At 40.3% G+C, this 20,019-nt stretch overlaps 1 protein-coding gene across 14 annotated transcripts in view; it reads right to left on the bottom strand.

Moving 5' to 3' along the window:
- Window positions 1-20,019, bottom strand: part of FHIT (fragile histidine triad diadenosine triphosphatase) — a 1,512,191-nt gene that overhangs the window by 1,458,444 nt on the left and 33,728 nt on the right. For 12 of the 14 annotated variants that reach the window (XM_061128197.1, XM_061128194.1, XM_061128188.1 and 9 more), the window contains exon 2: window positions 10,239-10,287. The exons of 1 other annotated variant lie outside the window; for it this stretch is intronic. The gene's annotated coding sequence lies outside the window, so the exon portion shown is untranslated. Of the gene's footprint in view, window positions 1-4,581; window positions 4,600-10,238; window positions 10,288-20,019 lie in introns of those variants that run through there. One more of the 14 variants, XM_061128184.1, reaches the window with a different exon arrangement.

The following is a 20,019-nucleotide window of genomic DNA, read 5'->3' as shown; positions in this document are numbered from 1 at the left end:
AGCTGAGCACTGAAGAATTGATGCTTTTTGAACTGTGGTGTTGGAGAAGACTCTTGAGAGTCCCTTGGACTGAAAGGAGATCCAACCAGTCCATCCTAAAGGAGATCAGTCCTGGGTGTTCACTGGAAAGACTGATGTTGAAGCTGAAACTCCAATACTTTGGCCACCTGATGCAAAGAGCAGACTCATTTGAAAAGACCCTGATGCTGGCAAAGATTGAAGGCAGGAGGAGAAGGGGACGACAGAGCGTGAAATGGTTGGATGGCATCACCAACTTGATGGACATGCGTTTGGGTAAACTCCAGGAGTTGGTGATAAATGGAGAGGCCTGGCATGCTGTGGTCCATGGGGTCACAAAGAGTCGGACACGACTGGGTGACTGAACTGAACTGAACTATTGGGTTGGCCAAAAAGTTCTCAGGTTTTAAATGTTACATGAAAACTTGAATGAAATTTTGACCAGCCCAATACTTCTTAAGTATGTGCTATATGCAGTACTCTGCAGTAGGCATCAGTGCTCAGCTAAATAACTCAGCTAGTAACTAAGTTATTTATATCACCAGGGCTCTACCAGTGGTATTAAAATTGGAGAACCTAAAAAAATAAAAAATTGGAGAACCTAAAAAGCAGCATTTAACAGGAATGTTAATCCATTCACCTGCCCTATATTCCACCTTCTCAGAAAATCTCTCCTAATCCCACTGAATAGGACTAAGTAGAATTAAGTAGGCAGCCCGTCAGGTGATCTTGTGCCCAGGACACAGGGGACTCCATCAAACGTGGGCACCTGACCTCAGCAAACCATTCAGATACTCTCCCCCAGGAAAGACGAACTGGAATGTGGTAACTCCAGCCAGTCTCTACCGCCCCCTTGAATGGGGCAGAGGGAGCTGTAGGGGCAGTCAGGGTGGATGGGACTAGGCAGGGGACCAGCCAGTACACAAGGAAAAGCAGAGAAGAGAAGCTACGCAGTTCCCCAGACAGTCACTGCGCTTCAGGATAGAGACACTGAGACTCAACATGGAGCAGACACGTTTATCCATTTATCTGTCCTGCTCCTGTTAACTCTTGAGGGTCAAGCACTTCCTGGTTCACTGCCTCAGGAAGCCGTCAGTCCACCCTGCCCTCAAATCATTAAGCTGTCCTGTGGTTTTATAGCGAGGGTCCTATCTTTCGTTGTTTTGGGGTTTCTTTGCTGTTTGCTTTGTTTCTTGAAACTTCCCTGGTGGCTCAGATGGTAAAGCATCTGCCTATAATGCGGGAGACCCTGGTTCAATCCCTGGGTCAGGAAGATCTCCTGGAGAAGGAAATGGCAACCCACTCCAGTATTCTTACCTGGAAAATCCCATGGACAGAGGAGCCCGATAGGCTACAGTCCATGGAGTCACAGAGAGTCGGACAATACTGAGCAACTTCACTTTCTTTCTTTGTTTCTTGAAAACAAATGACTCCTAAGACATAGTTACAAGGATCAAAACTATAAACCCTCTTTCCCAATTCTGCATGACTGACTGTCACACACACACACACACACACACACACACACACACACACACACACATACATATACCTCCCGTTATTCTTCTTTCAGGTCTTAACTAAAATGTTATTAATTCAAAGAAGCCCTCCCAGATCACTCCATAGGAGGAGGTTTGCTCTGTTTTGCCTTCTGTTGTTTCCTGTAGAGGGCTTAACATAATTTTTAATAATGCATGCATTGTTTGTTTAATAGTTACGCTCGGTCTCCCTCCCTAGGGTGTAAACTCATCAGCAAGGACCATGTTTCTTACACTTCATACAGCACATTCCTGGCACACCACAGGAAGTCAGTGGCATTGAGTGCATAGCTTAGTCTCATACACAAGTACATATTCATTCATTTGATAGACAAATAATTACTGAGCACTTAAAATTTGCAAGATTTGGTCCTTTCTCAACAAGGCAATAAAGAAGGGCATTAGGTATATATGCACAGACAGGAAACATCCACACAGCAGACATAGCTGAGGGTCTATTGAACAGCATCCCCTCTTCTACCTTACAGGTAAAACCCCAATTTTATTGGGGTGTCATATCTCCACAAAGCCAAGTGCCTAGGCAAGGGGAGATTATCCCACTCAGGAGTAAATCCTGATTAGTTGAAACCAGGAAATGGGTTATAGCTACTCAGATATCCACCCCTTTAGTCCCTGGGGCAGCCAGGCAGGAAGAGTCAGGTCAGCCAGAATCCCCACCCACACCCTCAACACACACACACACACACCTACACACACCCAGTCACCTCCAGTTGTAAGCAGCCTATTCTGTTTACTTAATGTTCTGACCAAATGTTATCATTTTCTATGTGTACCATGACATGAACAAACTTAGATTGGAAAGCACCAATCTAAGGCAATCAAGGTAATCCCATCCCATGTGCCAGTGTTCGACTTCAGAAGAAGTAGGTAGCTGCAGTCAGCCAAATGCCACCCGAGGAGAAAGCTGCTGGAGTAGTTACCAGAAAGGGCCCTTGCATTTAAAAAGGATAGACAGTCCTTTATAAGAACAGACAAGTCTCTTATACCAGTGGATGTATGGGGGATGGCTCCCCAAAATGAAGCAGCCATATTAGAACTACGAGGGCAGCCAGTCTGAGGACGAAGTCAATGCACTGAAGACGGCAGAGGAAAAAAAAAAAAGAGCAAGAAATGAAGGCTTTAAGGACATTGTTGAGTCGCTGAATTAACAAAACCTGAAACTGCCTCCCTCAGGATGTTTAGCTCCTTGAGAAAATTCATTTTCTTTATTCTGATGGGTTTTATTTTGTGTTCAAAAGTAAGTGAGTAGAGAGGTTCACAAAATAATTGACAATGCTCAGCAATCTGTCAACAGCCGAGTGCTCAAAATCCTTCCCCTATTGCACAATGACAACCATCAAAGGCACCCTGGTGGGTACCCAGTTGCTTGGCACCAGGGAAAAGTGGATTGAGGTTGGATTCCAGACACTCAGAGTCAGCGTTCTGTAATGCCTTTCCATCAATCATGACATCCATGGGGCTCAGCAGGTAGACATGGAGAGGGTAGTTGGCTTCTTTTTTTAAAATTCCCTTATTGTTTAAACCCTTTTGAGTAGACTTTTTGATTATTTGCTGCCAAAACCATCTTCACCGATAAATCTAGCTTCATATAATTAGCAGCAAAGTAATGTGACCTCCTTTGAGCAAATGCCACTGGAGAAAATGGTCTAGAGATTCATAATTCTGCCCACATCCCTCCAAATCTTCAGATGATGGGTCTTAAGTGAACTTTTCCCCAAAAGGAAGACAACTGAGATGCCAGGGAAAGTATTAACCCTGTGATCCTCTGACACACTCTCTCCATCATGAGAGTCATAAAGCACTCCATGAATGCTGACGCATCACCTTGTTTCAGTGGCAAATTTGGGGCAGTATAATTTAAAGAGATCAATTTGCGCATTTTGTGATCCCTCCTGTGTATATTCTTCCCTTTCTCATCTCAAGAACTTTGACAGACTTTGATTCTTCACTGGGGGCATGTCCAAAAGCAGAAAGCACTAGAAGTATTCTCTAACCTTTAAAACTCCAACCTTCACTAAAGTCCGCGCCCCTCCTCCCCCGCAAAAGACTAAATTCATGGTGCTAGATACCAGCAGAAAAGACAGGGAACAAATTTCAATTGTTCTATTTCATTTAAACTGTTCTGTTTCTTTTTATTTCCATAAAATCAAACTTTCTCACGACTGAGGAGAGGCTACAAGTTGTCTAATTCCTTCAAGTAGTGAAGGTTGGTACCCTGTTTCCTAACAGAAAGTCTAGGGAAGTGATAAGATCTTTTGGAGGGAATTGTGAGAGGATGCTGGGAAAATAAATACTGAAGACCTGAAGACACAGTGAAAGATCCTGTGTCTATGGCCTTTGCATTGACAGCAGGGTCACCTGATACTGCACAAAGAGCTTCCCAGGATGCCCAGTTGTGGACTAAGAATTAGAAGGGCTTTTCCTGACTGTTCTATGCAAGGGCAGACATGCAGCGCTTCTGCATCAATGACACTAAGTGAGCCAAAACCCTAAACATTACGGATTAAAATTCATGCATGTAACATTCAAAACAATCTTTTGAAATTAAACCTTAGAATTAACTCAGAATGCAAACTAGGTTTGTATTTTTAACTGGCTTGACATGTCATGAGACATGTTCTCAAAGGACACCATACTACCAGGCCAAGTTCAATATATTAGAAGTCCTGCTACCTTAAAAAAAGGAAAATTAACTGTGACATAGACAGTTCCATAGCTGATAAATACTACAGAACATTTTTAAAATGTCCAAATACAAAGCAATAAAAGAATGCTTTTATTTTAATTTTCTCTAAAAAATGCCACACCCACTCATGAGAAATGACTATATTTCCCTCAGTGTGCCGGGAATTAAAGAAAATTAAATATAGAGAAAAGAAGTGCCCTAGATGCAAGGCACTTTATATGGTTTGAGATTCCCAAATAACACAAAAGCATTTTCAAGTCACACATGGGATATGAAGTGAAAATGTTCTTGGAGAAAATCTTCTCTAATAATACTTACCTACTTCAGAGGGTGCTGGGAAGCTCTATTAACACTTTTAGATCTTCAAATAAAAGAACTGTAGAAATGCAAAGTATTATTATTATAGTTCTGAAATAATTTCACACCTAGGGATGAGAAAACCCCAGGCCGAATTTTACTGCTTCTCTCCTGCCAGATAAACAAGAACTACCACAAGCACCAGGGAGATGGGGAGCATGGAAATCAAACAGAACAAAGACATCAAAAATTCTCCTTTATTTGAGCTTTGTATTTTCCCAGATGTCACCGTTGGGAACTCTCAGGAAAAAAAAAAAGGAGTCCCTTTAAGGTCAGGGTTAAGTACAGGAACAATGTTCTCATGGCCATTATAACAGATAAAGCAACAAACAGCTGAGCTGAAAAAAATTACCTTGTCCACTTCTATGGGCACAGTTCCTCCCAGAGCACTTGCCAAACTTAAAAGTGACTGGATAAACCGTTACCTGAATCACCCACCAGTGTGAGCTCACCTAAAAGGTCAAAAAGAAGCTGCTTTTTTGGATACAGAATTTCTACTCAGCTACTGAGAGCACTGTGCAAAACTTGTCATTTGTTGCTGCTGATGGAGGTGGTGGTGATGCTGGTAGAGACGGTGATGTAGACGATCGTGACAGTAATGAAGGCGATTACAATAATGGTAGGATTATACAACTGAAGTTCTCAAAACCTGATCAATGGAATCAAATGGAATCTGTATTTTAAAAATACAGATTCTTGTTCCCTTCCCCAGAACTACTGATTCTGAATCTCGGAAGATAGAACCCAAGTCTGATTTTATTGGTTTGGGGTGGGGTTTTTGTTTTTGTTTTTTTTAATGTAGCCATTAGGATAACAGCTGACCTGCCAGTGTTTGTAAATAATGTCATAATTAGGAATGCAGGCTTTGTAGATAGACTAGCTGGAGTCTAATTCCAAACCTAACACTTATCAGCTGTGTGACTCTAGGCAAAATACTTAGACTTCCTCAGTTTTGACAACCATAAAACAGAAACGCCATTACTATCTACCTCATATGGTAAGCAATGTTTTTAAAGCACATGTTAATTCCAAGGAAGACAAAAGGTTATATGTTAAAGAAGACATTACCAACTCTAATAACATAACAATGTAAACATTATATCAATTTAAACGAAAAAGTTGTAATATAATCATTCTAGGAGGCTGTAGTGACCAAAGGAGTGGAAGTGTCAAAGAGCTACTGCTAAACTTGACATATCAGGGAAAAAACGTAAAAGCCTGTTACTCAAAACAGAGAGAAACACCAGAAGTATCAGAGTTTAAAATTGCAATACAGGGAAGTTAGAAGAGGAGGGGGTGTGGTTTTTCAATATTTGCTTTTTAGTGCTGTTTTATCCAAACAATGTAGGCACATTGCTATGATAAAAGTAAAAACGGATTTTAAAAGATAATTCACCACGTGTATAAACATAATCCTGGATGTCTTTATATACTAGGAATAACATAGTTTTTCAATTTACCAAAACTTGCTTTTTAAAAACCTGATTGATATAATCCCTCCAACTGTACCACCAAAATGTCCAGTTCATAGTAAGTAAACATTTACTACATCCCTGGCATACTGTAAGTCCTAGAAAGACATTTGTTGAATCGAGAATGGCAGAAAGAAACACAAAGAAGTTCCTCTGGGCTATCAAGGTCACATCAGGGCAAAGACAGCACCTTCACCTGGGGTAACTGAGGTGAATTAATGAAGGGTATGGGCAAGGTTAAGGGAAACCAAGAAGAGACAACCAGCACCCTGCGGTTAGCAGAAATAAACTGTTCTCCCCCAGACTTACAGGGGCAAAGGGAAGCAGCAGTTACCAAATGGTGGAAAGAGCTGCAGCAGCAGGCAGAAGCTAGGCCCTTGACAGGATCCCTGGCAGCCTTCCTTAGAGGAATACAGCCACTGCCAACCTGCAGTGCTGCAAGGAAGGCAGGGGACAATATTTCAACCTTGCATTCTCGGATTTTCACCCCATGCCTTCCACGGACTGACTACTCCAGTGGAAAACCAGAGAGCAAGGGAGCCTGGGGAATGCTGACAATAGAAGCTAACCTCCTGCGACACAGAGCCTTTCAGAGGAATGAGAGCTGGAGGCACAGACAGAATTCCGGAACAAGCCCTGTGCAGAGTTTTGTTTCTATTTTTCTTTCCCCCCATTTTCTTATTCAGTCTCATAAAATAAGCTTTTGAATTTTCAATGTTTAATAAATATATATATCATAATAGTAACAAAAATAATACATGGATATTACATAGCACTTTAGTTTCCTAAGCACTTTCACATATATTATTATCCTGGGAAAAGCCCTATGCAGTAGATAGGATAAAGCTTATCCTATTTTACAGGTGAGGAAATTGAGACTGTAAAAAAAAATGTTGGGTTTCTTCCCCAAAGTCATAACGCTAGCAAGCGGCAGAGCCCAAACTAGAAGGCATGTTTCCTAACACTTCGGCTAAGGTTCTTTCCACTACACAATGCTGCCATGCTATTTATTCACAGTAGGAGTGCAAAACTGATGTTCCTGTGAAAAAAATCATTAACCAAGTTTGTTCTAGGCACCACACAGAACACAGGAGTAGTCAGCAAACAGGACTCAAGGGGAAATAGAGCAAACTTGTCCATTCCATTCTCGGGAAATCACGAGTAATGTCAGAGACCTAAGTAATTGAGTTTTCGATCACATTTTACACACCATTGAAAAGAAGGTGTTCAGCAGGGCAAGAGAAGTGTTCAAAAGAGGAATAAAACTTCAGAGGAAAGTAGAAAAAGATATTTAAAGAGTTTTGTTTTGGGATGCTGGGATAAGTAGAAGGAAATCACGGTCCCTTCACAATCCCTATGCCACAAAGAAATCTGGGCCCCGGAAACTGAAATGGTGACCTCCTTGCTTCTCATTTCCAACTCTCCCCCCACATACACACATATCCTTTGAGAGCTTGATAAGCAGCCAAAAGTGATTTCTTTTTACCAAATACAAGAGTAGTGAAGACTCCAGCAAAACAGCCCATTTTTGAAATAATTGAGAACTCTTAACCTTATCTAATCTACTGCAAAATGTTCAGCTTTCAATACATGATAGAAGAAAGTAGTGACTGGTATTTTAACTGTAAACTTATAATCATGCCCCATTTGTTCCAAATTTAACTCCCTAATGTGTAAAGTACCCTATCACTTAGTTCTGTGACTAAAAGCAACAGAAACCAAATGACTAATGTAAGAAGGGTTACAGGAAGGAAATTTGAGGTTCAGCAAATCCATGAAAGACTGGAAAATAAGGGTGGGAGATCATCAGTGACCAAGACAGAAGTGGAAGCTAGGAAATGGGAATGGCTACAGTGGTCTCATGGGAGGTACTGTCAGGGCAGAATGCCCCCTGGGAGAAAGGAGAATCCTCTAGCTCAAGATTCAACTTCCAGAGAGGAAGCACCCATTTACCCAAGCTTGTGGTCATGCACCTATCCTGAGGCTGAATGTACAGCCCTGAGTAAGGTCTCTGGGTACAGTTCCAATTAGTATAATTATGTCAAAAGAAAATAAAATGCAGTTAAAAGGGAGGAACAAATACATGGAGAAACAAAAAGGGGGAGGAGCAAAGTCCTCTAAACTTACCAAGGCTTTCTTCAGAAATGCCTCCATGTAACTAGCAAAAGATCACTCGCTTCTTAAGATTATATTAGTTAGTAGTTGCCCACACACAGCCAAAGACAGTGTTTACCCTCATGTCTACAAAACTTCAACTTTTTACTTACAGAGGCCTCACTTGTCTTATTAACCAAAACTTATCTTTTCACTCCACTCCTAAAGCCAAAGCAGAATTCACCCTTCTTTAGTAACAACATGATAGTTTTCAAAACGTTATCATGACACTTCCAAAGAGAACAGACAGCTCAAAACACCTAAAGGATAAATTCATAAGGATGCAAATGATGATGATGATGATGACAGTAATATTCACAAGGGCAGCAGCAGCTAATAGCTCTTGAGTACTTATCATGGGCCAGGACCTGTCCCAAGCCCTCAACACATAATAATTCATTTCATCTCCACAACAGCTTTAGGAGTAAAATAGTATTATTATCCCCATTTCACAAACTAGGAAACTGAGACACAGAGCAGGTGAATAACTTCCACATGGTCCAATAACTCATGAAAGTCAAACCAGAACTAAATCTATGCCTGACTCCAGAATAGCAGAATAACAAAAGGTTTTCATTGAGAAGAGATGAAATAAAACTATACCGTTGTGAAAACATTTTCCAGGAAGAAAGAGAGCACCATAACTGTACCTAAAGGTCTCAAGGTTCTGAAGGCTGCCATAGCATCACTAACTTCAACAATTTATGCGAATTTATTTCTAAAAGCTATCAAATACAGTTTTTTTCCAAGATGTGGCTCAATGGTCCAGAGATATGTAAGTTACATGGCCGAAAATAAGAATCATCTATATCTTAAGATAGTTTTTTCTTCACTGGTGGCCAACCATTACAGAAAAATCCCAAGCCAACCAGCTGTCATGCATTTGGGTTTAGTCATCTCAAAGCAAACAAACCCTCAAAACAGTATTTTTATAGCTCACGTTTTGATTATTCAAAAGGGATTTTCTCCAATTTCCCTGTAAAATTGCCCTCAAAATAAACATTTAAAAATCAGCTTCAGAAGTAGATTTGTCACAAAGTTAGGAATAACTTAAAGTATAAGATAAATCAAAATGGCTTTTCCAACTTGAACTAAAGTGGTCACGGTCATGATTGCTGTAATAAAAATGACAGGAAAAAACCTATAATTGTCAAAAACATAATTGATGATGAAAACAAATGTAAAATTATGGCATATTTCACCCTGGCCACCAAAGACTCTTGATGAAACTGCAGCCCTATAATTCCCCAGAATGAATTCTTTAAATTAAAATACTTCATGCAGAACAGAAATTAAACAATGAATCAAAGAACAATGCTGTACAGAAGTACGCTTATAAATATACCTAGGAAAGAGGAAACAATTACATTTTTCCATGTAAAAACCAACTCAATTGTAATGTTTCACAGGAGGCTGAGTAGGTACTTTCTCCATTGCTTTGAATGTGCAAGTTCATTTCCTGTAACTCACTTAGTGTCCACAGTGACTGCGAGGAATGAAATTAGCTACACCAAACTGGCTGGCTTTCTCCTTTCGACAAAACTAGCTCCTCTACACAACGGCACATCTGACTTTCATGATAAATCTCATGCAACCCAATTGAAATGCCACTTTGCATTTTATCTTAAATGCTTTATTCGGCCAGCTGGTTTCACTTAACTATTGACCAGAAGTGGTATGAGTGCATTCTTTTTCCATCTAGCATTAATCTTAGTAAACTTAGCGCCATTGGAATGTCTTAACTGCTGAGAAGAAAGCAAAAGTCAGCAAGCACACAATTGCATTTGGCTACCCTCAGCACATCATTTTATTTCCTCCTGCTCCCTTCTAACTATTGCTCAGCACTTTTGCCTGTGAGGGAGGACAAGCAGGTGGTTAAGGAAGTTGTCCTGTCAGCTATATCTTTAATCCAAGTGTTTAAATCTCTGAATAAAAGAAAAATCAATGTTGTAAAGGCAATGTTTGTCAAGGCCATGTAATAAATACACTTACCTTTACAGACTGTTCTCAATGGATTTCCCTTCTTTGCTGAGCTTCAAAGCTACAAAGAGATAAAAACGAAAGCACTGAGTTATCAGCGAGTAAAACAGCAAACGTTCTCTCTCCATGTCTCCAAGCAGAATTTCCATATGCCACTATACGTGATGCTAGCCAAATAAACCACTGATAATATTCGTGCCTCATACCTCCTGCACAAAAGGCCAATGAGAGACACAGTTGTAAACTGAAAACAGCACACACATCTACCCAGGATTGACTCACACAAACCTGGCCAGATCTACAGTCTAATTTTTTGGGGTGTGAACTCCTTAGCAGAAGGGAGTGAACTTCTCAACAGAAGCCTTATAAAGTGAAGAGATGAAAATCAAATCAAACATTATGCAGCACACTTGATCTGACCAAGCATTTTGTATTATTTAGCACCATCTTTCCTGCACACTCAATTTCCATTTCCCTGGAAGTTTTACTTGGAATAGCCCCTTCCATTTATATGAGGTGTATGTGTAAGTCACTCAGTCATGTCTGGCTTTTTGCAACTCCATGGACTGTAGCCCACCAGGCTCCAGTGTCCATGGGGTTTTTCCTGCAAGAACACTGGAGTGGGTAGCCATTTCCTCCTCCAAGGAATCTTCCCTACCCAAGGATCAAACCTCTATCTCCTGCGTCTCCGGCATTGCATGCAGATTCTTTTTTTTTTTGCATGCAGATTCTTTATCACTGAACCATACAAGGTGCATGGCCCTTCCAAAACAGACCTCACCATTTGCCTCTATGAGTATATGTGTGCAAGCTTACATATACAATCCTCCTTTCTCAAGATAGAGTGTAGCTCCTTTCTCAAGATAGAGTGTAGCCTTCTCTCAGTAGAGAGAAACTCACAAAACAGAGTAAGCTACATTTGGCATTTTCAAATCAAATCTAGACATGTTAAATTAAGCTGCCTGTGACCAAAACAATGCACTAACTGCACACAAGTCAATATGATAGGAAAAGTGGTAAAGCATAGTTGCTAAACAGTAGTAAGAATTTAAGGTTTCAAGGGGCTGATTCTATAATGGTTCACCATTACTTATATGTTGATTCCATAATTAAAAATAAATGGTGGAGCTTCCCTGGTGGGGCGATTGTTAAGAATATGCCTTGCAATATCAAATACCGGTTTGATCCCTGGTCTGGGAAGATCCCACATGCTGCAGAGCAACTAAGCCCATGCAACACGACCACTGAGCCAGCCTTCAAGAGCCTGTGACCCACAACTACAGAGTCCATGTGCTGCAACTACTGAAACCTGAGCAGCTACAGCCTGTGCTTTGCAACAAGAGAAGCCACCACAATGAGAAGCTTACCCATGACAAACAGTAGCCCCTGCTTACTGCAACCAGAGAAAGCCCACATGCAGCAGCAAAGACCCACCAGAGCCAAAAATAAATAGATTTTTTTAATTACAAATAAATAAATAAGTAAATGGTGACCTAGTTGCTAAGATTCTGAGCTCCCAGTGCAGGGGGCACAGGTTCCACCCCTGGTCAGGGAAGTAGATCCCACATGCCACAGTTAAGAGTTTGCAAGTTGCAACTAAAGATTCCACATGCTGTAACTCAGACCCAGTGTAGCCAACTAAATAAATACTTTTTTAAAAGAGAGATCACTCTGTATTAAAAAAAAAAAGAATATGTCTATTTCTCTCATTTGTGTCTAAGTCTCTCAAGGTGTAGCAACTGGGAAGAGTCAACAACTCCATGGTTTTCTCATGTTTCTTTTTTTTTTCCTTCAGTGTCCTAAGTAACTGCTTCAGGCCCTACTGGGCTATTTTTCTTCACAGCCCCCATTAAACCATAGAACCCATCATTGCAGATGCATGACCAGCAAAGAACAAGGCCAGACTTGGGGGCTACGATGTAAACTTTAGACTGTTAATGCAGGAGATAAGATGCCTCTATAGAATAACATCAAAATTTCTCCTTCCACATACAGATGGTCAACAAACACATGAAAAGATGCTCAATACTGCTCACTATTGGAGAAATGCAACTCAAAACTACAATGATGTATAACCTCACACCAGTCAGAAAGGCAATCATTTAAAAAAATCTACAAACAATAAATACTGGGAGGATTTGGAGAAAAGGGAAGTATTTTGCGCTGTTGGGGGAATGTAAATTGATAACAGTCATTATAGAAAACAGTATGGGGATTTCTTAAAATACTAAGAATAGAATTACCATATGCCCCAACAATCCCACTACAGGGTATGTACCCTGAGAAAACCACAATTGAAAGAGACACATGTACCCCAATATTCATTGCACAGTACTTTTTATAATAGCTAGGACAAGGAAGGAACCTAGATGTTCATCGAGAGATGAATGGATAAAGGAGCTGTGGTACACATATACAATGGAATATTCCTCGGCCATAAAAAAGAAGGCATTTCAGTCAGTTCTAATGAGGTGGATGAACCTAGAGACTATTACACAGAGTGAAATAAGTCTTCACTTAGACTTGTGGACATGGGGAGAGGGGAGGAGAGGGTGAGATGTATGGAGAGAGTAACATGGAAACTTACATTATCATATGTAAAATAGATAGCCAGTGGGAATTTGCTACATGACTCAGAAAACTCAAACCGGGGCTCTGTGACAACCTAGAGGGGTGGGAAAGGGAGGCAAGAAGCAGGGAGGTACAAGTGGGAGGGGACATATGTATACCTATGGCTGATTAATGTTGATGTATGGCAGAAACCAAAACAATGTTATAAACCAATTATCCTTTAATTAAAAATATTTTTTAAAAAACTATAGGAAAAAATTGTGGTACATATATACAACAGAATATTACTCAATTATAAAAAGAATGCATTTGAGTCAGCTCTAATGAGGTGGATTAACCTACAGCCTATTGTACACAGTGAAGTAAGTCAGAAAGAGAGACAAATATTGTATATTAACGCATGTGTATGGAATCTAGAAAGATGGTACTAATAAGCCTATTTGCAGGGCAGTAATGAAGAGGCAGACACAGAGAAGAGACTTGTGGACACAGTAGGGGAAGGACAGGATGAGATGACTAAAAAGAGTAGCATGGAAATACATACATTGCCATATGTAAAACAGATAGCCAGTGGGAATTTGCTCTGTGACACAGGGAGTTCAACCCAGTGCTCTGTTTCAATGCTGAGGGGTGGGATGGGGTAGGAGATGGGAGGGAGGTTCAAGAAGGAGGAGACATATGCATATATGTGGCTGAGTCATATTGATACTTGATAGAAACCAGCACAAAATTGTAAAGCAATTATCCCTCCATAAAAAAAAATTTTTTTAATCTCTCCTTCCCCCTAGGCTATGTGGATTGAAATAGTGTTGAAAGAAACATAATTTGGGGGGGGAGGAGCCAAGATGGCGGAGGAGTAGGACCGGGAGACCACTTTCTCTCCTACAAATTCATCAAAAGAATAACTGAATGCAGAACAAACTTCACAAAACAACTTCTGATCGCTAGCTGAGGTCATCAGGCGCCCAGAAAAGCAGCCCATTGTCTTCGAAAGGAGGTAGGACAAAATATAAAGATAAAAAGTGAGACAAAAGAGCTAAGGACGGAGATCCGTCCCGGGAAGGGAGTCTTAGGCGGCATTGCTTGGGGTAGGGTCCGGGCCTGAGTGCCCTGAGGACAATCGGAGGGAGCTTCTGTGAGTTGCCAACTTGAACTGTGGGAGACCAAAAGAGAGAAAATTGACCGGCCGGAACACACTGCCGGCCATTTGCAGAACAAAGGGACCGAGAAAGTCCAGAGAAGAGCTCGCAGGCTACGGACCTACCCAGCCCCGCCGGAGGCAGGAGGCAGGGGGGAGGGGAAGGTCGCGGCGAGACACAGGGCGCAGGCACCCGACCGGTGCGGGCGGGGACTGGGGCTGGGGACCCGGAGGGCAGAAGGCACGCGCACCCGACTGGCGCCTGCGGAAACTGAAACTGGGTCCGCGGAAGGGAGTGGGTGCGCCACACCTGGGGATAGCGCGCCCATCAAGCCCCTCGCTGCCTGGACAGCTCTGACGGGGAAGGCACAGAGAGCAGGCGCAGCTTTTCGTTCCGCGCTTTTGTGGAACACCCGAGGGCTGGAACCTCTCGCAGCGCGGGGCGCGCTCCATATAGAACAGCCGGGAGCCTGAGCAGCGCAGACGGAGAAAGCAGCATCAGCCCCTCCCGGCAGCGCCAGCCCCGCCCTGCAGAGCGACGGAACTAGCTACCTAAATAAGAGTCCACCTCCGCCCGCCTGTGTCAGGGCGGAAATGAGGCTCTGAAGAGACCGGCAAACAGAAGCCAAATAAACAAAGGGAACCGCTTCAGAAGAGACTGGTGCAACAGATTAAAATCCCCGTAGAAAACACGGACTACACCGGAAGGGCCCTATAGATATCGAGAAGTGTAAGCTGGAACGAGGAGCTATCTCAAACTGAGCCGAACCCACACTGACCGCAACAGCTCCAGAGAAATTCCTAGATATATTTTTACATTTTTTTTTTTTTCTAAGTAAGGAAGAAAAAAAAAAAAAAATTTTTTTTTCTTTTTTATTTTTTCTTCATTTTTTCTCTTTCATTTTCCTTTAAAATTCCCTATTACTCCCCCATTACTCCTTCACTTTCATTTTCATAGATTTTTACGATTTTTTTTTAATTAGGAAAAAAAAATTTTTTTTCTCTCTTTTTTTTTTCTTTTTTCTTCTTTTTTTTTTCTTTCCTTTTTCTCTTTTTTCTGTTTTTCTTTTTCTCTTATTTCTTTTAAAGTCCTCTAGTACTCCTCTACTACTTAATTTTCATTTTCAATACACTATAACCTTACAAAAAAAAAAAAAAAAAGGAAGAGTAGCCCTATTTTTAAACCAAAGATTGTTCTCTCCAAATCTTGACTCTCTGTTTTCTACCTCAGGACACCTCTATTTCCTCCTTTCCCCTTCTCTTCCCAATCCAATTCTGTGAATCTTTGTAGGAGTCTGAGATACGGAGAACACTCTGGGAACAGACAGCTGCGTAGATCTGTCTCTCTCCTCGTGAGTCCCCCTTTTTCTCCTCCTGCTCATCTCTATCTCCCTCCTCCCTTTTCTCCTCTTCATGTAACTCTGTGAACTTCTCTGGGTTTCCCTAAAGGGGGAGAATCTTTTCGCCATTAACCTAGAAGTTTTATTATCAGTGCTGTATAGTTGGAGAAGTCCTAAGACTACAGGAAGAATAAAACTGAAATCCAGAGGCAGGAAACTTAAGCCCAAAACCTAAGAACACCAGAAAACTCCTGACTACATGGAACTTTAAGTAATAAGTGACCGTCCAAAAGCCTCCATACCTACACTGAAACCAACCACCACCCAAGAGCCAATAAGCTTTAGAGCAAGACATACCACGCAAATTCTCCAGCAACACAGGAACATAGCCCTGAACATCAACATACAGGCTGCCCAAGGTCACACCTAACACATAGACCCATCTCAAAACTCATTACTGGGCACTCCATTGCTCTCCAAAGAGAAGAAATCAAGTTCCACGCACCAGAACACTGACGCAAGCTTCCCTAACCAGGAAACCTTGACAAGCCAATCGTCTAACCCCACCCACTGGGTTAATCCTCCACAATAAAAAGGAACCACAGACCTCCAGAATACAGAAAGCCCACTCCGGACACAGCAATCTAAACAAGACGAAAAGGCAAAGAAATACCCAACAGGTAAAGGAACATGAAAAATGCCCACCAAGTCAAACAAAAGAGGAGAAGATAGGGAATCTACCTGAAAAAGAATTTAGAATAATGATAATAAAAATGATCCAAAATCTTGAAAACAAAATGGAGTTACAGATAAATAGCCTGGAGACAAAGATTGAAAAGATACAAGAAATGTTTAATAAAGACCTAGAAGAAATAAAAAAGAGTCAATTAAAAATGAACAATGCAATGAATGAGATCAAAAACACTTTGGAGGGAACCAAGAGTAGAATAACGGAGGCAGAAGATAGGATAAGTGAGGTAGAAGATAAAATAGTGAAAATAAATGAAGCAGAGAGGAAAAAAGAAAAAAGGATCAAAAGAAATGAGGACAACCTCAGGGACCTCTGGGACAATGTGAAACGCCCCAACATTCGAATCATAGGAGTCCCAGAAGAAGAAGACCAAAAGAAAGGCCATGAGAAAATACTCGAGGAGATAATAGCTGAAAACTTCCCTAAAATGGGGAAGGAAATAGCCACCCAAGTCCAAGAAACCCAGAGAGTCCCAAACAGGATAAACCCAAGGCGAAACACCCCAAGACACATATTAATCAAATTAACAAAGATCAAACACAAAGAACAAATCTTAAAAGCATCAAGGGAGAAACAACAAATAACACACAAAGGGATTCCCATAAGGATAACAGCTGATCTATCAATAGAAACCCCCCAGGCCAGAAGGGAATGGCAGGACGTTCTGAAAGTAATGAAAGAGAATAACCTACAACCTAGATTACTGTATCCAGCAAGGATCTCATTCAGATATGAAGGAGAATTCAAAAACTTTACAGAGAAGCAAAAGCTGAGAGAATTCAGCACCACCAAACCAGCTCTTCAACAAATGCTAAAGGATCTTCTCTAGACAGGAAATGCAGAAAGGCTGTATAAACGTGAACCCAAAACAACAAAGTAAATGGCAACGGGACCACACCTATCAATAATTACCTTAAATGTAAATGGGTTGAATGCCCCAACCGAAAGACAAAGATTGGCTGAATGGATACAAAAACAAGACCCCTATATATGCTGTCTACAAGAGACCCACCTCAAAACAAGAGACACATACAGACTAAAAGTGAAGGGCTGGAAAAAAATATTTCATGCAAATGGAGACCAAAAGAAAGCAGGAGTCGCAATACTCATATCAGATAAAATAGACTTTCAAATAAAGGCTGTGAAAAGAGACAAAGAAGGACACTACATAATGATCAAAGGATCAATCCAAGAAGAAGATATAACAATTATAAATATATATGCACCCAACATAGGAGCACCACAATATATAGGGCAAACACTAACGAGTATGAAAGAGGAAATTAATAGTAACACAATAATAGTGGGAGACTTTAATACCCCACTCACACCTATGGATAGATCAACTAAACAGAAAATTAACAAGGAAACACAAACCTTAAATGACACAATGGACCAGCTAGACCTAATTGATATCTATAGGACATTTCACCCCAAAACAATCAACTTCACCTTTTTCTCAAGTGCACACGGAACCTTCTCTAGAATAGATTACATCCTGGGTCATAAATCTAGTCTTGGAAAATTCAAAAAAATTGAAATCATTCCAGTCATCTTTTCTGACCACAGTGCAGTAAGATTAGATCTCAATTACAGGAAAAAAATTGTTAAAAATTCAAACACATGGAGGCTAAATAACACGCTTCTGAATAACCAACAAATCATAGAAGAAATCAAAAAAGAAATCAAGATATGTATAGAAATGAATGAAAATGAAAACACAACAACCCAAAACCTATGGGACACTGTAAAAGCAGTGCTAAGGGGAAGGTTCATAGCATTACAGGCTTACATCAAGAAACAAGAAAAAAGCCAAATAAATAACCTAACTCTACACCTAAAGCAATTAGAGAAGGAAGAAATGAAGAACCCCAGGGTTAGCAGAAGGAAAGAAATCTTAAAAATTAAGGCAGAAATAAATGCAATAGAAACTAAAGAGACCATAGCAAAAATCAACAAAGCTAAAAGCTGGTTTTTTGAAAAAATAAACAAAATTGACAAACCATTAGCAAGACTCATTAAGAAACAAAGAGAGAAGAACCAAATTAGCAAAATTAGAAATGAAAATGGAGAGATCACAACAGACAACACTGAAATACAAAGGATCATAAGAGACTACTACCAGCAGCTCTATGCCAATAAAATGGAAAACTTGGATGAAATGGACAAATTCTTAGAAAAGTATACCTTTCCAAAACTGAACCAGGAAGAAATAGAAGATCTTAACAGACCCATCACAGGCAAGGAAATCGAAACTGTAATCAAAAATCTTCCAGCAAACAAAAGCCCAGGACCAGATGGCTTCACAGCTGAATTCTACCAAAAATTTAGAGAAGAGCTAACACCTATCTTACTCAAACTCTTCCAGAAAATTGCAGAAGAAGGTAAACTTCCAAACTCATTCTATGAGGCCACCATCACCCTAATTCCAAAACCAGACAAAGATGCCACAAAAAAAGAAAACTACAGGCCAATATCACTGATGAACATAGATGCAAAAATCCTTAACAAAATTCTAGCAAACAGAATCCAACAACATATTAAAAAAATCATACACCACGACCAAGTGGGCTTTATCCCAGGAATGCAAGGATTCTTCAATATCCGCAAATCAATCAATGTAATACACCACATTAACAAATTGAAAGATAAAAACCATATGATTATCTCAATAGATGCAGAGAAAGCCTTTGACAAAATTCAACACCCATTTATGATTAAAACTCTCCAGAAAGCAGGAATAGAAGGAATATATCTCAACATAATAAAAGCTATATATGACAAACCCACAGCAAGCATCACCCTCAATGGTGAAAAATTGAAAGCATTTCCCCTGAAATCAGGAACAAGACAAGGGTGCCCACTCTCACCACTACTATTCAACATAGTGTTGGAAGTTTTGGCCACAGCAATCAGAGCAGAAAAAGAAGTAAAAGGAATCCAGATAGGAAAAGAAGAAGTGAAACTCTCACTGTTTGCAGATGACATGATCCTCTACATAGAAAACCCTAAAGACTCTACCAGAAAATTACTAGAGCTAATCAATGAATATAGTAAAGTTGCAGGATATAAAATTAACACACAGAAATCCCTTGCATTCTTATATACTAACAATGAAAAAACAGAAAGAGAAATTAAGGAAACAATACCATTCACCATTGCAACAAAAAGAATAAAATACTTAGGAGTATATCTACCTAAAGAAACAAAAGACCTATACATAGAAAACTATAAAACACTGATGAAAGAAATCAAAGAGGACACCAACAGATGGAGAAATATACCGTGTTCATGGATTGGAAGAATCAATATTGTCAAAATGGCTATTCTACCCAAAGCAGTCTATAGATTCAATGCAATCCCTATCAAGCTACCAATGGTATTTTTCACAGAACTAGACCAAAGAATTTCACAATTTGTATGGAAATACAAAAAACCTCCAATAGCCAAAGTAATCTTGAGAAAGAAGAATGGAACTGGAGGAATCAACCTGCCTGACTTCAGACTCTACTACAAAGCCACAGTCATCAAGACAGTATGGTACTGGCACAAAGACAGAAATATAGATCAATGGAACAGAATAGAAAGCCCAGAGATAAATCCACGAACCTATGGACACCTTATCTTCAACAAAGGAGGCAAGGATATACAATGGAAAAAAGACAACCTCTTTAACAAGTGGTGCTGGGAAAACTGGTCAACCACTTGTAAAAGAATGAAACTAGAACACTTTCTTACACCATACACAAAAATAAACTCAAAATGGATTAAAGATCTAAATGTAAGACCAGAAACTATAAAACTCCTAGAGGAGAACATAGGCAAAACACTCTCCAACATAAACCACAGCAAGATCCTCTATGACCCACCTCCCAGAATATTGGAAATAAAAGCAAAAATAAACAAGTGGGACCTAATGAAACTTAAAAGCTTTTGCACTACAAAGGAAACTATAAGTAAGGTGAAAAGACAGCCCTCAGATTGGGAGAAAAT

This window comes from Dama dama, chromosome 24, assembly GCF_033118175.1.
Source record: "Dama dama isolate Ldn47 chromosome 24, ASM3311817v1, whole genome shotgun sequence".
NCBI classification, from domain to species: domain Eukaryota; kingdom Metazoa; phylum Chordata; class Mammalia; order Artiodactyla; family Cervidae; genus Dama; species Dama dama.
Note: the sequence above shows the minus strand (reverse complement) of the source record. Positions and strands in the feature narration are given on the sequence as shown.